The sequence below is a fragment of the Elephantulus edwardii genome, unplaced genomic scaffold (genome assembly GCF_000299155.1).
Source record: "Elephantulus edwardii isolate Elephantulus edwardi_28Jun2011 unplaced genomic scaffold, EleEdw1.0 scaffold00492, whole genome shotgun sequence".
NCBI classification, from domain to species: Eukaryota; Metazoa; Chordata; class Mammalia; order Macroscelidea; family Macroscelididae; genus Elephantulus; species Elephantulus edwardii.
In genome coordinates this window covers 210,052-216,908 of record NW_006400242.1, presented here as the reverse complement: position 1 = coordinate 216,908, position 6,857 = coordinate 210,052, and positions in this window count along the sequence as shown.

Sequence of the window (6,857 nt, the reverse complement as noted above, 5' to 3'; positions counted from 1 at the left end):
GTATACCATCTATTCCTGGAGACTTATTTTTTTGCCATTTCTTTCAAAGCAGCCTGAACTTCTTCCTTCATCACCATAGGCTCTTGCTCATGTTGTTTCATGAAATTCTTCTGTGTCTGCCAATTCCTTTCGATAGAGTGACTCAGTATATTCTTTCCCTCTTCTTTTAATACTTCCTGGATCATTTAACATTCTGCCGAAAGCATCCTTGATTATAACAATACCTTCAATATTTCAATTTGAGGCTTGAATATGTTTTTCAGTTCTTTCAGTTTGAGAAATAAGGGAGAGGGACTTTGCTTTTTTGTTTTCTAACGCTACCTCTTTGTACAATTCGTTATAGAATTCGTAAATGATTGCATAAAGGAATGGAAAAGTGTTTGCAATACTTAGGTAGATCAATGAGGGAATCAACGAGTAAAGAAACAGATGAATGGATTGAACGATTAAGTGTGTGAGTGGATGAATGAATGAGAAGGGCAGGAATTTTTAAATTGTGTGACACGTGGAATTAGGGGCAGCTACTCTACATAGTACGGTAAGCTTGGGCTGCTCCTCCTTGGCTCAAGTCACCTTTCTCCTCCCCCTGCTCTGCCAGCCGGTGGGCTGCGTAGTCCTGGTTCTCTGCTGGCGGATGAGGAAAAGAGGCTGTGCTCCGAACGTGAGGGGTGTGTATTTAGACCGTGCTGTCCACTGGCCTCTCCACACCATGAAGCTCCGCAATAAGGTGGTGGCGCTTCTGCTGCTCGCGCTGGGCGCACTGCTGCTAGCACTGCTGTCTCTGCTGTCTGCGAGCCCCGCGTCTGCCCCGCAGCGTCGCCTCCCACTGGCCCCATCACAACGCCCTGGCCTGGCCGCTCCGCTCGGCGCAGGCCTAGGGCCCCCAAGGCGCCAGCCCCCGCGTCCGCGCCCCCAAGCTGGCCGCCGGAGAGATGCGAGCGTAGACAAGTTGTCAAGGTGAGTCTTGACAGCCCCTAAGTTCCATCTTGCTCTCCTTGCCAAGTTCAAGGTATACTCTTTAGTTTCAACCCTGTGCTCCCCGCTTCTGTTCCTTCCCCCACTCTAATGCAGAAACCACTAGTACACTTCTGGAGAAGTGTTGGGGGAAATTGGCTTGTGTAGAACTTTAAAAAAATAACTAAACCAAAAACCTGCCGGACCAAGGTATTAGTTTGCCTTCTTGCTAATATATGCTCTTTAATTTTTTCAAAAGCCATCACGAATGATTTTTATCTAGTTCTCCTATTTCACTGATAAATTTTTCTGAAAGCTTAGGTCTGACTGAGTTGGAAAAGGTCAAAGTTACGCAGGGTGGCTGCCTCACATTCAACTTTAAAAGCCGCCACACTTAGAAGAGACTCGACTAAAGTTTATGAGAAGTTTTCTCCTTGAGAGTATGATTGATGCGTGGCACGGGAAAACGGAGGGGATGTTTTCTTGTTCCATGCTCACTCTAAGACTGGAACATAGGCAAAACGTCTTACAAGAAAATCAACTTATCCTTAGACATTGTGCTTTATCTTTCTTCTCCTCACAAGTTTAATTTGTGACTTTTCATGAACATTTGGCCTTAGGGTTGCTGGAACACAGGTCTGTCTTCATTTCCTTTGTTGTGGAAAGTTTTTAATGCTTCCTCTGTGTCCGGATTGTTTCCACTGTTGAGGTTGCTAACTGCCTTTGCAACACCTGCGTTGCTAATCTCCTCATTAAAATTAGTTGAATACTTTTAAATCATAAAGTTTGGGTGTGTTTACAGTTACTGAAAGAAAATTCAGGAGACCTAAAAAAAAACCCCCAAAACCCCAATGTAGCTGTGTCAGCTCCCCCCTTATATATTTTTTTTTATTGTTGGTTTGCTTAATGAAGTTTGTATACAGTGTGTTTCGCACTGTTCTTTATTCACATACAATTATTCTCATGCATTGTTTTATAAAATTGATCACTATTGGACCTTGCCTATCATTGCCAGTCTTTTTGCCTGCATCATTCCCATTTCTTTCCCCTTTTCCTCCATCCACTAAACTGTGCAACCCTGTGGTTTCACCTCTGCCCCTCCTCAGGCCTCCTTCTCTTGAGTTTCCATACATGTTTTACTATTTATCCTTCTATTTTTACAATAATGGTCTTATGCAGTATTTGTTCTTTTGAGATTGCCTTTGTTCACGCAGCATGATGTTCTCCAGCCTCTTCCAAGTAATGAAGTATTTTTTGAAATTGTTGCTCCTTAGGGCTGCATAGTATTCCATTGTCTGAATGTATCACAATTTCTCAATCCATTTGGTGTGGTTGGACATTTGGCTGTTTCCATGTTCTTACCATGGTGAGTAATGCTGCTATGAACATTAGTGTACAAATCTCCATTTCTGTCTCAGTTCTGATTTCCTTGGGGTGTATTCCTAGTGGAATAGCTGGGTCATATGGAGTTCCTATGTTTAACTTACAGCTTTTATTTCTCGTATACATCCTCTAAATATACAGAAGAGTACTCACAAGTTTTAGGAGGGGAACTGAAAGATTTTTGGCATCACCTTTAGGTATGTATTTACACCACCTCACCATTCCATCTGAAATTCACTCTTTAAAATAAGGAATTTCTGTTACAAACTTTATTAAGAATTTTCCCTCTAAAGTATGATCTTAAGGTGCAATTACAAGTTTACTGTGATTTTTAAGTTTGATGAAACTACTTGTAAGATAACAGCTGACACCACTTGCAGCTAACTTATCACACAGTGTTAACCATAGTACATAACATATTAGAATGATAGTTTTAAAAGGGTAGTCTTTGTACCAGCAGTACCAACATTACCCAGGATTTGTTAAAATAAAACCCCAAATTTTTGATTCCTGTATTTTTAACAGGTTCTTCATAAGATGCTGGCATGCATCAACGATTTAGAACCATTGCTCTGTCAAATAAGAACTAACATTATCCACATTTTGCTGATAAAGAAAGTACTGCACGAAGCTTAGTCCAGTGTTCACAGGTAAACCGTTGCCGTAAAGGAACCTGACTCATGGGAGGTGTCCCTGTGCATGTTGGGGATAGAGCTGAGCTCCAGACAGTTTTCAGTGGCTTATCTTTTCCCTGAAGCTCCTCTGTGTAGACTCCAATCGTTACACATAAATGGTTTTAAGACAGAACCTGAGACTTTAGGTTCATAGTATGTAATAAATAAGGATAAAGAACCAGTCACTCAAGGCCCTACTGGAGGCTTTACCAGTTGTACTGATGTCATACAGTAGTCTGGCCTGCATTTCATAATTTTAACTGAGATTATTCTAAAGAAACTCCATAGAATTTTTTGAGACCCTCTCATTCTTCAAGGTGCTGTTAACATTGGGGCAGCATCTTCTTTTCTCCCTCAGAACAGATTGTCTCTGACTAACAGGAGATCATGAACAGAATCCAAATGGATGTTTTAGGAACGGACTGTATCAGCTATACTTCTTGAAGCCACTTTTCTTTTTGAACATATCTCTTAGATTATCATGGAAATCATGGCCAACACTATACGAATAGAGCTCAACATTAGAAAAGTCAGGAGAGGGATAGGGGGGATGTCTCAGGCTTAAATGCATAACAAGAAAGTCTAGTGTCCTTTGAAAAGTTGATATTTTATGAGATTTATTGTTTCTTTTGCTAACTTGGTAGGCACAGCAACAGAATATTCTGCAGCAGAAGGAAAGATTGCTGCAAGGACTTTTTAAATTGCATTGCTAGGCCATCTGGCCTGTGTTAAATATTTGTGGTTAAGTAAGAACTTAAGTTTTAGGGAGAGAAAAGGATAGCCTCATGTTTTCAGAAAACAAATGCTTTAATCTCTTTATATGGCTAGAATCCAAAAGAGATGAAGGCAACATGAGCTCATTTGCCAAGTCTGGGGAGGGGTCAGACTTGCTGTTGTAGTTAGCTGAAATCTGGGAGTTAGATGTGCCAGTCTACCACCTGCCAACCATCTACAATATGCCCCCCCAAGGGTACTGCTGTGAGTGAAGTTGGCCACGTCAATGCAGGAAACATAGCCTTCCCCTTCCACAGCTTGTTTCATTTTGGTGAAGTTTCCAGGGACTTGACTGGTTAGCAGTCCACCCTACAATTTTAGAACTATTCATTTGTATGCATCTACCCAATGGTAGCCTGTCTCTCTCTCTAAATATGAAGCTATGATATAAGGTCTGACTTTTAAGAACAAGGGTGGGAACTGAAAATGTACACTGTGCTGTTAAGTAGCAATCTCAGTACAAGAGAAATGAAATTTTCCTTTGATTTTGGTTCATTGGTGACTTTTTTTTTAAAAAAATTATATTGGTTTCTTTCAAAGTTCATATACATTGTACTTCATAATACATTGACACCGTGTTTCATACAATAATTCTCATATATTATGTTTTATAAATTCATCATCATGGAACCATGCTCATCATTACTTTGTCTTCTCAGGTCCCTGTGTGATCCCTCCCATTTTCTTCATCCCCTCCAAATTGTGCCACCCTGTGGTTTCGCCCCTGTTCATCCTCACCTTTCTGCTCCCATCCTTTCCCTCCTTGAGTCCCCATACATGTTTTACCAGTTATTCTTCCATGGTTACAACAATGATCTTATGCAGTGTTTGTCCTTATGAGACTGAGTTCACCCAGCATAATGCTCTCCAGTCTCTCCCAAGTTATATTAGATTTTTTAAAATCATTGCTCCTGAGGCTGCATAGTATTCCTTTGTGTGAATTTACCACAGTTTCTTAATCCATTCAATTGTGATTGGACTCTGGGCTGTTTCCATGTTCTTGCAGTGATGAATAATGCCACTATGAACTTTCATTGGTGATTTTCACATGACTAACTTTCAAAAATAATTTGAGATGACTTACAGTAAAAGATATATATACAAATAAAGCCACTGAAATATTTATAAAAAGTTAAAAATCATAAACAAGAGGAAGAAATAAGTTCTGGTTGTCAAAAACCTATGCCAGTATTTTTATGAAGATTAAGTATTAAATTTACATCTAAGCTTTCTGGTGGTTGTTTTTGTTGTTATTGTTATATGCCATCAAGTCACTTGTGACTCAGAGCAACCCTATGTAAAATAGCTCTGAACCTTGCTGTGTCCTGAGCCAGTCTCAATGTCTCCAACACACCTACCTCCAATACCTCAGTCACTGTGTCAATTCATCTCATCTGAGTTGCTTTACTGTACTGTCTGTCCTTCCACCTTTCCAAGCATGATGACTTTCTCCAAGGACTAGTCTCTCCTGGCCACATGCCCAAAGTATGTCAGACAGTTCGTCAAAATTCTTGCCTGTAAGGAGTAGCCTGGTTTCACCTTCTCTGGGACAAACCTCTTTTCTCTCTTGGTGGTCCATAGCATGATCAGTACTCTTCTCCAGAACCACAGCTCAAAGATATTGATTCTTATTCTGTCATTGCTAGGCATTGTCCAGTTCTCTGATGCCTAGCAAGTACTTGTGAAAACCATGGCCTGAATCAGGCACAGCTTAGTCTGTAGACTGACATCATTGCTCTTTAGCACTTTGGAGAACTCCCTGACAGATTTCCAAATGCATTTCATTTTTTGACTTCCTAACTAGTGGAACTGAACAAACTGTACTTGTTAAAAACCTCAGTCTCTTCTTCATCTGTCATAGTGCTGCCAACTGGCCCAGTGGTGAGAATATTTGTCTTCTTGATGTTTTTAATCCATATTAAAGACTACAGCCCTTGACATTCTGCGGCAAACACTTCAGGTCCTTCTCAGTTTCATCCAGCAAGGCTGTGTTATCTGCATAAGGTAGGTTGTTAATGAGTCTTCCTCCAATCTTGACACCACGATTCTCCTCATAAAGCCGAGCCTCCTTAATGATCTGTTCTGCATAGAGATTGGAAAGTTATGGAGACAGGACGCATCCCTGACATATTCCTTTCCTGATTTTGAACGATGCAGTGTTTCTTTGCTCTGTTCTGACAACTGCTTCCTACTCCAAATATAGGTTTTGCATGAGCAATCAAGTGGTCTGGGATTTCCATTTTTTTCCCCTCAAGGTTAGCCACAGTTTTTCATGATCCACACTCAAATATTTTTGCGTAGTCAGTGAAACAGAGAAGCTTCCTGGTAGCCAAGTCTAAAAGGGAACCATAATGGTCTACATCATTTTCATTACATAAGAAAAATTTTAGCAAAGAGGTAACTCGGGCTTTAGACTTTGGTTTTAGAAGGCTGCCTCTGAAAACTCTTCTTTTTGCTAGCATAAGGAGAATGTTGTTGTTAAGTTGTTGTGTACCATGAGGGAACTGACCCATAACTGACCCTCTGGTGAATTTTCAGAGACAGTTAACCCAGGGAAAGAGAGTGCCCGTCCTTTTCCCTCAGAACAGCTCAAACCATGTCCCTTCAGGATTGCAGAACAGCTTCTACACACTAGGCTACCAGAGTTCCCTATGCAGAAGGTAGTTTACTATAATTGGCTATGTGATGTAAAAAGAGAATATGACATCTGGAGTCAGGTGAACTGAATTCCAGTCCCATGCCATTTCATCTCAAATTACTCATCTAAAATGCGTGAATCAATTCCAAAGTTTTCTTAGATCTTCCAGCTCTGACAGTTGATGATTCTGTGATGAGGTCATCAAGTTTAGCTACAGAATCCTAACAGTGGCTAGTCCTTAGTTCTTTGTGTTAACTCTTGCAAAATCATTTTCTCATTTATGGGCTTTAGCATGGAATTATGCCAATTTCTCAACCTTATCCTTCTCCTGAACTTCTTGTTTTTCTCCTGAGTTGGTCTGAATAATTCTGCTTTCTGTCTTTGTGTTTTGTTTTGGTTTGTTTTTTTTTTCTTTTAAAGTTATTGTGGTAAAA